The sequence below is a fragment of the Bufo bufo genome, chromosome 1 (assembly GCF_905171765.1).
Source record: "Bufo bufo chromosome 1, aBufBuf1.1, whole genome shotgun sequence".
NCBI classification, from domain to species: Eukaryota; Metazoa; Chordata; class Amphibia; order Anura; family Bufonidae; genus Bufo; species Bufo bufo.
Genome location: NC_053389.1, coordinates 51,212,205 through 51,227,095, shown reverse-complemented (window position 1 = coordinate 51,227,095; position 14,891 = coordinate 51,212,205).

Here is a 14,891-nt window from a genome sequence, read left to right as displayed (position 1 = left end):
CCCAACCCCTGACTCGTTCCGAAAGGACTGACCACTCCTACCTGGCGCTGTCACCCTCATCCATAATGCTATGTCTTTATGGTCCATCTCATATTATGACGGACCGCTTTCCTTTGACGAAACTGTTCGTCGTATCGTAACCATCCTGATTCCCCCATACACTCTATAGGCTTCCCCAATAGCATCCAGATAACAGAATAAAGGGGAGCAACATTCGGGACTCTTCTCCCCAATTACGCTAGCCAAAATAGCAAAGGCCTGCAGCCAATTACTAAATGACCTAGGGATAAGGCGAAAACGACGCTTATCATCATCCTCTTTCCTTACCCCATCCTTCTTTACCACGTCTAGATTGAAGCGTTCCAATGGAAGCAGCGAGAAGATTTCTATATATTCTCCCTTCCATATTTTTTTGCGCACCTCAGCCTTCAAATGCGCTCCCAGGGGACCCTCAAAGCAGACATACACTTCCCCCTTAGCCGCATCATCTAACCTGGGCCTATCCTCATCACCTCCCGCCTGCGTCTGCACTGACACTGACTCCGCCATACCTGTGCTAGCGGTCGGCGGTAAATTGCTATTTCCTGTCCCCAACCCCCACGCTGTTAAGGGGGTGGCCCCCATTCCCCCCCTATCCTGACTAACGCCAGCTAAACCACACAGCAAGCGCCCCAAACCCCCAATAATAGCACTATTGCTCCCACCCGAATTGGGCGCCCCGTTAAATAAAGATATCAATGTTCCCAATGATGTCTCACCTAGCTGCCCGGGCGCTGTGAACCCGGCAGCCGAAAATCCGGATTCCTGACGGACGAGTCCTGGATCCGCGACGGTCTGGGTATGGTCACTGGCGCTGTTCGCAGGCTGCACCCCAGCCGGGTCACCGCTGGGCGCGTTATGGATAACTCTGGGAAGCCCTCTGTCCTCCACGCTGTCAGGACCAGCAGAAAACTGTCCGCACATTGAAGAAGGCCTGCGCATATCCCTGTCCTCTACATACGCAGCCTCGCGCCTGTCTTCCCGCCCAAGAGGCCTGCTCTGGGAAGGGGGGCCATCCAGAGCAACCTCGTCCTCCTCCTCTGAAGGTGGTGAATCCTGGCAAGGCCTGCGCCCGTCCCTGGCACCGCCAGGCGCAGCCTTGTATGCCAATGAAAGGGGCTCATCCTGTAAGGGCCTGCGCCGGGCCGCCCTGGCCGACCGCGCAGCCCCGCCGCTGCCTCTGCTGCCGTTACCGTTCCCTCGCTGAGCAGGCCTCCGCCTCCCGGGGACAGGAGGGGATCCTGCAGCACCTGGTCCTGATTCCCTTGACGCTGCAGCGTTGGGCTGAGGGGAAGGCCCCACAGCCTCCTCAGGGTCCCGCCGGACATATGGATTCCTCCCACGCCGGGGGGCCGTAGGAGTGGTAACGTTAGACGGCCCCCGGCGTGGAGGGTCCCTTGTGGGGCTCCTGACACGGCGCCGGACCCGGGGGGGTAGATCGGGGCTCAGGCGCGCCGGCGGCCGTACCCGCCGCGGCCGTGTAGCCATGGGATTGGGGCTAGTTGTACCCCCCTCCGCTCCCCCTAACAACGCCGTCACCTGCTGCGCTAGCCAGTCTGTGCCCCTGGTGTCCGCCGCCTCTCTCAAACGCCGCGGCATCGCCTCCACTGCTTCCGACATGGCAGTATGCGATGCGGCAGTAGATGCCGGCTCCTCGCTTTCACAAAATGGCGGGCGCTAACCCGCCTCACCCTTACTTAAACTTGCCGCTCCCCACCCCTTCCTGGCTCCTCCCCCCCCCTGCACGTCTCACTGTTAACCCTTGCCTACCCTAGCCCTTGCTACCACCACCCCTCATGCCGGCCTCCCCTGACGCGTACCGCTCCGTCCGGCCTTACTTGATGGCAATGTAGAATGCTTAAAATTTGTGGCCCCGGAGCACGTATCTGCACCACCTGCAGGGGGGGGACAGAGACCCCCTCCTTATGCAGAGGGAGGCAGATTGGATTAGTCGCACAAATGCGATGGGACCGCTAGGGTTAAACGACCGCAATGAGTTAAAGGTTTATTTATGAAGGAGGCACGTACCTAGATTAGCCTTTTTATGTAGAAGTAGTTATGTGTCAGGGATGGTTTTATGTCCGATACTTGTATACATGGTTCAGTCATTACTCAGGAAGCTGATTACGGATATGCTCCAGCGCCGGAGATTGCCTCGGCAACTCGAGACCTGTTATAAGGGAGCGCACAGGTAGCGTGATGAGGTCAGAGGAAGCGCAAGGTGCGCGAAACGGCCGTCGCCAGCTGATCACTCAGCATGCACACGCTTTTGTCCGCCCCAGCCTGCTGTTACTTTGTATATGTCTTCACAAGATTAAAGATACTACTTGCAACATCCGGGTGAGTGCCGCTGTCATTTTCCTCTCCATTTACCGCATTATTACTGTGAACTTTCATGTTGATAGCAGAGCACCACTGAACGGTGTCCTTTGACTGAGCTGCACAGTTCCTGTCTCTGAGCTGGCTGGATACACTTGCAGTGCCGCCTCACACTTCTACATATCTTGGGGACTTAAACGTAGCCCTACATCCCCAAATCGACACGTCCACTGGACGCTCGATGCTGACAAGAAAAGCGCTAACACGAATCTATAGCATTTTGCGTTCTGCTCAACTGACACCTGGAGACATATTCATCCCACAGACAGGGACTATATCCATTTTTCCCCAATACAACAATCTCACGGACGAATAGATAACATATTCCTTCCACTCCAGGCGCTTGTGGCCATAAAAGAAGCGACTATTGCCAAGTGTTCACTCGGATCACTCAATCCTATTGCTTCGCACATCACTAGTTAACATCGCTAAACCCTCACAAACCTGGAGACTAAATGAATCCCTCCTATACAACAGTCAATATAAAAACCGAATAGAAAATACATTGAGAGACTACTTTCTACGAAACTCTACCCTTCACCACGACTTGGGAAGCGCATAAAGCTGTCATTCGTGGTGAGTTCATCTCAATTGCCTCACACCTTAATGGATCAAGACCGGAAACGGTAAGGAAGCTATATTGTGAGATTCAACAACTAGAACTCGCACACAAATCCTCTAATTCTAGAGAAACTATACAAACCTTAACATCCAAAAGACAACAGCTTAGAGACATCCTAAATACTCAATCAGCTACATTTTTAGGTCATGGAAAAATAAAATATTTATACATGGAGATAAAGTGTCCAAATTAATGATGTCTCATTAAAAAACGCAAAACACGCACGTACATACACTCAGTAAAACAACGCGAGGGATCGAGAATCACAGATGCAAAAGGTATTTCAGACGCATTTTGCCAATACTACAAAACTCTATACCAATTAAGGGCCAATGACACCGCCGTCCAAACAGCAAGGAGACGAGAGGAAATCGGAGATTTCTTAACATCCCTGCAACTCCCCACATTGTCGGAGGACCAAAAAAGGGATATTAATAAACTATTCACTCTTCGCAAAGGTCCAGTCCATCCTGTCAAAGAGCGCTTCGGGAAAGAGCACGGGTCCTGATGGCCTTCCTATCTCGTACTATAAATCCCTACGTGAAGTTCTCCAACCCTACCTCCTACATTTCTGCAACGCTGTGTTGCAGGGTTAATCATTGCCAAGACCAGCGCTAGAAGCACGTATCTCCCTCCTACATAAAGGGGAAAGATCCAGAGCTATGTAGCAACTATATGCCAATTTCCTTGCTAAATAATGACCTAAAAAGTGTTGCAAGCCTGATAGCGCAGCGTTTAAGTCCTTTATTGCCAAGCCTGGTCTACCCAGGGCAAGTTGGCTTTGTCCGAGGTAGAGAAGGCAGGGATAACTCTATCAGACTCCTGAACCTTATAAAACACGCTAACATTTCCCAGACACCGCTAGTCCTTTTGGGAACGGACGCAGAAAAAGCCTTTGACAGGGTGGACTGGACTTTTATGACCGAAACTTTGAGACGATTTCAAATTCCCACCCCTTTTTATTGAAGCGATCTCTCAACTATACACCCGCCCTCACACCCGGATTCGTGTTAATGGTCTACTATCAAATTCATTCGATATCCTTAATGGTACGCGGCGAGGTTGCCCATTATCCCCTTCACTGTTCATCCTAGTGATGGAGACATTAATTCAAAGCATAAGACGGCATCCTGCCATAGCAGGATACACAGTTAAGGCGACGGAACATAAAGCGGCGGCCTTTGCAGACTATCTCCTCCTGATCCTAACTGACCCAAAAAAGGGACTCCCAGCAGTACTGGACATGTTTGCCAGATTTAAATGACTCTCCAACTTTAAAATCAATCTCGACAAATCGAAAGCACTAGGTGTCAATGTTCGACACGATCTACAGAACACCCTTGAAAGCCAAATCCCATTTAAATGGCCCAAAAGCTTATCTAGGAATCAAACTTGGTGCACGATGGTCAGACTTATTCAAACTAAACTACCTCCCACTACTCCATAAAGCCCTTGAAGAAATAGAAACATGGTCAGCCCCATTTATATGGATAGGTAGAAAGAATCTACTGAAGGGACTCATCCTGCCGAAATTCCCCTATTTGTTCCAGATGTTACCAATTAAAATACCTAAAAATTATTTCCTAAAAGTTAGATCCCTATTTTCTAAATATATCTGGAAAGGCAAACGCCCCAGATTAAGTTTTCAGACGCTAACTCTTCCCAAGACTCTGGGTGGTCTGGGTGTTCCAGACCCATTCTTGTACTATTCGGCAGCGGCCCTCTCTAGAAGAATTCATTGGGCCAGACTGGAGACAGGCAAATTACATATAGCCCTAGAGAAAGCATCCTCTCAGATACCCCTAAAAACCATGCAAATAGCACCACCTGCTGACATAGACACATTTACTTTTAAGAATGAGTTGACCCAAACAGTAATGAACATATGGAAAGTACAAGTAATAAATCTAATGCCAGCACCTTCCCCACTAGCCACAATAAGGGACCTACCAAAGCTGTACACTATAAAAATCATCCTCTCCAACCCCCTGATCAGTTAATTTCGTTAAACACTCCTTTGGAAAATACAGTTGCAATAAAAAGTATGTGAACCCTTTTGGAATTATATGGATTTCTGCACAAATTGGTCATAAAATTTGATCTGATCTTCTTCATCTAAGTCGCAACAATAGACAATCACAGTCTGCTTAAACTAATAACACACAAAGAATTACATGTTACCATGTTTTTATTGAACACACCATGTAAACATTCACAGTGCAGGTGGAAAAAGTATGTGAACCCTTGGATTTAATAACTGGTTGAACCTCCTTTGGCAGCAATAACTTCAACCAAACGTTTCCTGTAGTTGTAGATCAGACGTGCACAACGGTCAGGAGTAATTCTTGACCATTCCTCTTTACAGAACTGTTTCTTTCGCTTTCTTGAGGTCATGCCACAGCATCTCAATCGGGTTGAGGTCAGAACTCTGACTGACTGGGCCTCTCCAGAAGGCGTATTTTCTTCTGTTTAAGCCATTCTGTTGTTGATTTACTTCTATGCCTTGGGTCGTTGTCCTGTTGCAACACCCATCTTCTGTTGAGCTTCAGCTGGTGGACAGATGGCCTTAAGTTCTCCTGCAAAATGTCTTGATAAACTTGGGAATTCATTTTTACTTTGATGGCAATCCTTCCAGGCCCTGATGCAGCAAAGCAGCCCCAAACCATGATGCCCCCACCACCATACTTCACAGTTGTGATGAGGTTTTGATGTTGGTGTGCTGTGCTTCCTTTTCTCCACACATAGTGTTGTGTGTTTCTTCCAAACAACTCAACTTTGGTTTAATCTGTCCACAGAATATTTTGCCAGTACTTCTGTGGAACATCCAGGTGCTCTTGTGCAAACTGTAAACGTACAGCAGTGGCTTCCTCTGTGGTATCCTCCCATGAAATCCATTCTTGTTTAGTGTTTTACGTATCGTAGATTCGCTAACAGGGATGTTAGCATATTCCAGAGACTTTTGTAAGTCTTCAGCTGACACTCTAGGATTCTTCTTCACCTCATTGAGCAGTCTGCACTGTGCTCTTGCAGTCATCTTTACAGGACAGACACTCCTAGGGAGAGTAGCAGCAGTGCTGAACTTTCTCCATTTGTAGCCTGCCCATTAGCCGATGAACAGCAAGGCTTTTGGAGATACTTTTATAACGCTTTCCAGCTTTATGCAAGTCAACAATTCTTAATCGTAGGTCTTCTGAGAGCTCTTTTGTGCGAGGCATCATTCAGATCAGGCAATGCTTTTTGTGAAAAGCAAACCCAGAACTGGTGTGTATTTTTTATTTTATAGGGCAGGGCAGCTGTAACCAACACCTCCAATCTCCTCTCATCGATTGGACTCCAGTTGGCTGACACCTCACTCCAATTAGCTCTTGGAGATGTCCTTAGTCTAGGGCAGTGGTGGCGAACCTATGGCACGGGTGCCAGAGGCGGCACTTGGAGCCCTCTCTGTGGGCACCTGCACCCTGAAAAAGTCTATGGTTTACGAATATGCCTTAGAATTTTACTGCCATTCATCAGCGCAGGGCGCACTATGAACGGCACAGGCAGTTCACTGAATGTAGGCAGGCTATTTTAGCTAATGATAAAGTAGATGAAAGATATACTATATTGGACTGTAGTATTCAGATTAAATTGTGGTGTTGGCACTTTGTCATTAAATAAGTGGGTTTTCGGTTGCCGTTTGGGCACTCCATCTCTAAAAGGTTCACCATCACTGGTCTAGGGGTTCACATACTTTTTCCACCTGCACTGTGAATGTTTACATGGTGTGTTCAATAAAAACATGGTAACATTTAATTCTTTGTGTGTTATTAGTTTAAGCAGACTGTGATTGTCTATTGTTATGACTTAGATGAAGATCAGATCACATTTTATGACCAATTTGTGCAGAAATCCATATCATTCCAAAGGGTTCACATACTTTTTCTTGCAACTGTATAGTGGAAAATGGAGCAATAAAATCTTTAACCGACCTAAATGACACATCAAAAGAGAGACCACTAAATTTCCTAGAATATAATAGACTCAAATCAGCACTCCATTCGTATATTTTAAACGGCTCATTAGATAGGCACTTAACAAAATTTGAAACCCTTATAGCTCAGCACAACGCCCCTACTAAAGTACTATGGAAACTGTATACTGTATGCTTCTCCTTACTAGAGAGGTTCCGAATAAACAAGCGTTTTTGGGCCTGTGGGAAAGAGATTTGGAAATAGACTTATCACTAGATACAATTTCTGCTATATATAAATGTTCCCACGGACCATCTTCATGCATACGAATGCAAGAAAACTCGTAATTTTTTTTTATCTCGGTGGTACATAACCCCAGTTAAAACTAATATTTGGTACCCATCCATCCCAGACATTTTCTGGAGGTGTAACTTGGAAAGGGGGACATACTTACACATCTGGTGGTCATGCTCTAAACTAGCGCCATTCTGGACTTCGGTTCTGGAGAGCATCAAGACCATTTGCTCCTTGAGAACAATACCTTCCCCCACCCTAATTTTCTTGGGCTGGAATGAAGAGCGTAGCAGAGTGGAAAGTAAGTCCCTTCTTTCATTCCTCTTGGCAGCTGCAAAACTCCTTATACCACCGCTATGGAGAACCTCCGCATGCCCCACATTACCACAATGGCTACGAAAAGTAGACCAAATCTACTGACTTGAGGAAATAGTTGCACTGACTCGGCACTCGCACAATAAATTTGTCGCTCTGGACTCCATGGATAGTCTTCCGCAAATCAAATTTTTTTCTAGCCCTCACTTCTGAGGAGGCTACTCCGCAAAAATGGTTACATGTAGCAGCACATGAGACAAACTCGCTTCCTGGCTTTACTTCTATTATCACCTATTACAACTATGAAAATAATAGATCGTGATCTTGGGCTCACAAAATCCCCCCCCCCCCCGCCCAGTGGCGTAGCTAGAAATGACTGGGCCCCACAGCATATTTTTGAATGGGCCCCCCTCCCCCAGTAATTTTTTCGCAACCCCTTCCTTTCACGCCATCCCCATTCCTGTGGCTAGTAAAGATCGCTCTCTCAGGCCCGGCAGCTGTTCCATCCGTTTTCTGCACTGTCTATACGGTCACTGTATATAATTTTATTGTGTAATACTGTTGAGGGGGCCCTGACAAAAACTTTGTCCTCCTCCTGGATGGGCCCCTTCTGGGTCAGGACCCCAAAGCAGCAGCTTCCCCTATAACTACGCCCCTGCCTCCCTAAATCCCATCACTCCCCCCTGAAACACTCCACACAATTACTAAATAGCTGTTTTACAAGTTCCTTTATTTGCATTTTTTTCTTTTTTTTATCTAACGTACAAATGTTAGATGTGAGCTCCATCTGGCTCAGACCACCATGATGACTTCTTCCAGTACCAAGTCTTCTCTGTCACCTCGAAGTCTTCAGCTTCTTTCTTTACCAACACCTCGACACCTTGTATACGAAAGCAAACTCCTCTTAATGCCACATGCTGTGCCCTGAATACACAATAATAACAGCGTACCTCAGTGCTCCAGATGGCGACCAAAATGGTCGCCAATGTGTCTTAGAACTGCAAAATAGCGACAAGACTTTGTAGTCTTGTCGCCATTTGGGCCTAGATCCACCGCTGCTCTGCCTCTTTAAAAAAGAAAAGCTTTCATCCAGCAGAAACACGCTGCAGACGTCTGTTTGGTGAAGATTCGCCCCTCACAATACCCGGCATAGAGGGTCGGCGTGGCTTGGGTTCCCGCATCTTGTGCTCCCGCTTCCAGCAGTCTGGCAAGTTTGGAGTTGGGTCTGTGCTGTGGAGCTGAGCTTGGGAGACTCTTCAACTAGGGCCGCACAGTCCACGGCTGATAATACGAGGGAGTCACCCGTGTGCAGATTTATTAGTGTGTTTTTATAGGACTGGGTCCCTATGGGGTCACAAGGAGAAGCCAGAGATCGGTAAACCCTGTAAGAACAAGTAGAAGCACTGGCTGTGCTGGTTTAACACCACAGAATGTCGGTGGGATCCGTTGTCCTGGTCTGCATAGCATTAGATTGATTTATGATGTTATGTAACCCTTAGAGGTCTGGAATGTACTGGATAACACTGACCTAATGCTGTCAGTGTTATCCAATACATTCCAGAACTGTAAGGGTTACATAGCATTAGATTGATTTAGGATGCTATGTGACCCCGGCAGTACAGAGCTCCTGCAGACACACTCGCGCAATCCTATCGATGCACAGACTAGTAACCATTTCTGATCATAAATCCTATAATCTACTGACCCTAGAGCACTGCAGTCTGCGTCCCTGCCCCATGGCGCCACCCGCAGGAGCAGCGCCCATGGAATTCAAAGTTCACTTCTACAGCACTCCATTGATGAAAAGCACTGATTTACAGCACTTGTTGCCCGTAAGCAGTTTTGCATTGAGAATCCTGCTGAGAGACAAACTTGACCACCAGATATGTGACCTGGTTCCAGAGTCTCACATCACAGTATAAATCTGACATGGAGACATGCCATTGGAACAATAAGGCTGGTGTTTTATACCATCGCGTCAGCGTTTTATACAAGTTCTCATTGACCCGAACACGAGGAGAACTCGTTGGAATGTTTCACTTTAAGCTGAGAACAGGGTTTGCGACTCATTCTCCCATTTTGATATGAATGTTCAGGGCCAGGTCTGACAAAAGACCAGCGTGAACTTTAGACGGCCATTTTGAAGGACAGGAAGACGGAAGGATAAGATTCGTCAACCATGTCGGGGACGGCAGAGAAGCAGATAGTTGGGAAGGCAGCGTTCCTTCCTGGCAATCTGCTGCTCGCTGGTGGAGGAGACCTCTGCGTTATGGGGATGAGTGATCGGTAATGCCATCGCTCTTTCCCATACTGACTCATTGTTTGCCGGCAGCAGATGGAGTTTACACAGCATAATATATGCTGCCAGCAAACGTTTCGCTCATTCATCGGGTAATCGCTAATGAGCGTTCCTATGAATGCTTGTTAGCGATTATCTTTAGGATTCTCAGCCTGTGTAAAGGGTCCTTTAAAAGGGGAGTCAAAATCTAAATTCTCAATCATTGAAGGTGTTCCAGTACCAAATAGATGTGACAGAGAAGCGAGGTCTACATCCAGACTTAATCAACTGAGGGAGAACATATGTGCTTAAGAGATTCTTCCTGCCCATCCAGGACACATAAGGGATCCTGAGATCTGATAAGTACTTTTGGAAAAAAAAGTGCAGGACAATTCAACTGAAACTAGTTAGTAAGGTTAGCAGCTAATTTAAAGGCAGATTTGTATCTGACACCTGCTGTGTATGCGCACTTGGCAGATGAAGGCATCTGTGTTGGTCCCATGTTCATATGTGCCCGCATTGCTGAGAAAAATGTTTTAATATATGTAAATGAGACTCTAGGAGCAATGAGGGCGTTGTCGTTACACCTAGAGCCTCAGCGCTCTCTGCAACTGCCACGCCCTCTGCACGTTCTCAGCTCTCTGCAACTGCCACGCCCTCTGCACTTTGAGTGTCCGGGCCAGGCAGTGAAAACATCACACCTGGCCCAATGAAAGTGCAGAGGGCGTGGCAGTTGCAGAGAGAGCTGAGGCTCTAGGTGTAACGGCAACGCCCCTGTTGCTCCTAGAGGCTTTGTTGCATATATTAAAAATATATTTAATAAATAAAAAGCTCTCATACGGCTATGTGAATGGAAAAATAGAAAAGTAATGGCCCCAGAAAGGCAGGGAGAGAAAAATGAAAATGCAGGGGTCTTTCACACGAGTGGATACGTGAAAGAGAGCCAAACCCCGCTCCGGACAGCAGAGACTCGGAGCAGTAACATGATTGATAATGCTCCGTGCCTCTCTGTGACCTTTTTGCTACAAAATCACAATGACCACTTTATCTCACACTGATTTTGTAGTAAAAAGGTCACAGAGAGGCAAAGAGCATTATCAATCATGTTAATGCTCCGTGTCTCTGCTGTCCGGAGCGGGGCTTGGCTCTCTTTCATGCAGCAGATTACCTGCATGGCATCCGTTCGTGTGAAAGAGCCCTTAAACTGGGTACTGCAAAGCTGTTAAAAAAATTGGGAAGTAAGATATTCTAGAATTAGCATCCACAGTGTATCTGGCACATGCCTCTTTTTCTCGGGCCCTGCTCTCAAGGGCTGTTTCCTCGTCACTGTCCTTGCTTCTCAATGGCTTGGTTTTTGTCGCGTTTCCTCCATGAATGTCATCCAGAAGGCAATCTTAATACCAGACCCTCAGACCACTCTTCGGGCCCACTCTTTATTTTCTTGCTCACAGTAGGGCACCATTCACACTTGGGTCCTAAAGGGTTCCCTCCTAGCCGGCGCACCCACAGTCTCCTCCACCCAGTCCAGCACAGAACTGTACTACCAGGCCACATATCTCCCTGTTGATCATACTCGCCAACTCTTCCAGAACGTCCGGGAGGCTCTGAGAAAACAGGAGACCTTCCGGACTCCAGAAGAGTTTCTCTGCGGTGGTGCTGGGACGTTGTCCTCAGACTGCTTCAGAACACATACGGACAGCCCCTCTATTCTGACATTTTTTTTCGGCGGCTTCTGTTTTCCTGATCCTCAATCATGAGGTAAGCGTTGTTTAGCGAGTTAAGATGGGCTTCAAATGATTGCGCTAGTGCCGCGCTGTGCGTTGTGACGAGGCCCTGGTTGCTTTCCAATTTATCCACTTATGTCCAAGAGCCCTCATGTCTTGCCTTAAGTCCCTTATTTCCTGGATCAACGGGGCCATGGCTTGGGACAGGGTTGCTTTGAAAAAAGCTTTTGTAAGTGCGCCAGTATCCTCCGTCTGTGTAGCTTCTCCCAGGTCCTGTGTGCAATCTCCGTCTTCCTCCTCTTCTCCTTCAGAGTCACGCCCATATGTCTGAAGCGCCATCTTGTCCGAGCGCCATGCATGTCCCCCCCAAAAGCAATCTATTAAAAAAAACTATTTTAATTTTTTTTATATTACCGTAAATGGCAAAAGAGAAAACATGAAAAAAACTTGCATAATAAAGGTATTATGCCAAATTTATAAAAATTTAAAAAAAAGTCGCAATTGCTTTTTGCCAGTTCTTCAAAATTGTGACACTGAAAAAAGATAGAACATGCACAAATTATACCTCACCACATCAACGCTGTGAAAATCCGTTCCAGAGTCCTCCCATAAACTTCTCAGGTATGAAGTAGTAACCCCGCCTGAGGGAAAACCCAATGACCTTGCAGCGGTAACGTGTGGTCCTCCCAAATGTTGTTCCAGCTCTCCCGCTGATCATAAGCTTCACGTGGATGTCTGTGCACCTCAGATCTGAATGGCAGTGTTAAATTTATCGGAAGCAAAACCTATAAAAAAAAAAAGGATTGCAACCTAGTGTAACACCGGAGGCCACCTTGTAAAACAAGCGCTAGACGGGAGGATAGGCAGCACGCCACGCAGACTCCTGATCTTGGGTTTCGCCATGTAGGCGTCTTCTGGAGTACGTGGGCGTGCAGCAAATTAAGGGTTTAAATAGCTGCCAATCAAACTACAATAAAAAAAACAATAAAACATATTGCCACATATTTCTAACATATTAACTCCTATTTAAAAAAACAAAAACCTATACTTAAAGGGGTTGTTCCACTTTAGCAAATTGTAGCTATCATGTAGACAAAGTCCAGGCCTCTTGCACACGAACGTGTGCGCCCCGTGGCAGTGCTGCGGGCCGCAATGCACGAACACCCACCGTGGGGCAGCCGCAGCGAATCGCGGACCCATTCCGTTCCGTGCTTCCGATCCACATCTCCCTGGATTTGCGGACCCATTGAAGTGAATGGGTCCGTATCCGTGATGCGGAATGCACACAGAATGGTGCCAGTGTATTGCGGATCCGCAAATGCGGTCCGCAATACGGCCACGGAGCGCACAAGTTCGTGTGCAATAAGCCTTAAAGGGGTTTTCCGAGATCTTTTTACTGATGACCTATGCTCTGGATAGGTCATCAGTATCTGATCGGTGGGGGTCCGACAGCTGGGACCCCCGCTGATCAGCTGTTTGAGAAGGCAGTGGAGCTTGCAGTTGCTCCGTGACTACCTTGCAGCTTTCTCTAGACTATATGACGTTGCGTTCATCGGTCACATAGCCTAGGCACAGCGCTGCCCCATCGATGTGAACGGGGCAGAGCTGCGATACCAATCAAAGCCGCTATCAAATGGACGGCGCTGTGCTTGGTGAGCAGGGAGGAGGCTACTGCACTACTGAGAGCGTTGGTGCCTTCTCAAACAGCTGATCGGCAGTGGTCCCGGGTGTCCGACCCCCCACCGATCAGATATTGATGACCTATTGGAGGACAGGTCATCGGTAAAAATGTCTCGGAAAACCCTTTTTAATACTAGGGTTGTTGCGATACCAAAATTTTGATTCGATTTCCATACCATAAAAAATGATTGCGATAATCGATACCATTCTGTTCCGGCGTTCACCGTTTTAATAGTTTGGACTTTTCGGATGTGGCGATGTGTCATATGTTTGTTTATTTATTGTTTATATATTTTATATATAAAATTGGGAAAGGGGGTGATTTATACTTAATATTATTTTTTTTTATTATTATTATTTTTATTTTATTTAATAACCATTTCCCCCTTAGGGGCTAGAATCTGGGATCTTTTCATCCCTTGTCCTATTCACACTAATAGAGCTCTATCAGGGTGAATAGGATTTCACACTCTCCCTGCTGCCCTGGGGTTTATGCACACAGCAGCAGGGAGATTACCATGGAAGGCTACAGTAGAGTCCTGGCTGCCATGGTAACTGATTGGAACCCCAGGATTACGTTTCAGCTTGACTTCTGCCCAGCCAGCCGCCCCCCAACCGCCGTTTTGAAGTGCCGCCCAGCTCATCAATATTCTCTTCGCTGGGCGGCTTCTGCTGTCCCCGATGTCTTTGAGAGCAGCGCTCTGAAGCGTGCCCGGCGCAGGCACAGAACGCAGAGGCTGAAGCGGCCTCTAAGAAGCAGAGGGGACGCAGGCGCGGTGTGATCCCGGCCAGTGAGGGTGCCGGGCGCATGCGCTGAAGATGAAATGGGGTCCGATGCCCATAGCTTTGTATTGGGCATGCGCCGGATCTCGTAACGTCGGGGACAGCAGAAGCCGCCCAGCGAAGTGAATATTGATGAGCTGGGAGGCGCTTCAAAATGGCGGTTGGGGGCGGCTGGCTAGACGCAAGTGAAGCTGAAACGCCGCCCCTTGGGCAGAAAGAAGACGATTCTATCAGGTTATAAAACATCAGTTTACTGTATTTATAAGGTGGACAGGGGGTATACTTATACGATTTTAATACACATTAGAAGACCTGTGCAGATATATATAATATCTATATATCTATATCGCTAAATATGCTTATTGGGCCTGTCAGTGTCCCTTTAAGAGTCTATTCACACGTCCGCAGAATGAGTCGGCATCTGTTCCGCAAATTGCAGAACAAGTGTGGACCCATTCATTCTCTATGGGGTAGGAATGGATGCGGACAGCATTTCCGGAGCGCACCCCGATCTTCCGGTCCGCGGCTCTGGGAAAAAAATAGAACATGTCCTATTCTTGTCCGCAATTGCGGACAAGAATAGGCAGGTCTATGGGGGTGCCGACCGGGTGTATTGCGGATCCGCAATACACTACAGACGAGTGAATGGACCCAAATACAGGAGGTGGGTGCCAGCAGCAGATCAGCGGCACATGAGGGGTTAACTGCCACTGTTAGCAGCTCCCTGTCAGAGGCAGGGTGACGGCTATGTGTTTCTGCTGCTGGCACCTGCCTCCTGTATTAAAGGTTAACTATCATTGGCGGCGCAGTGCACCCGCCCCTCCTCC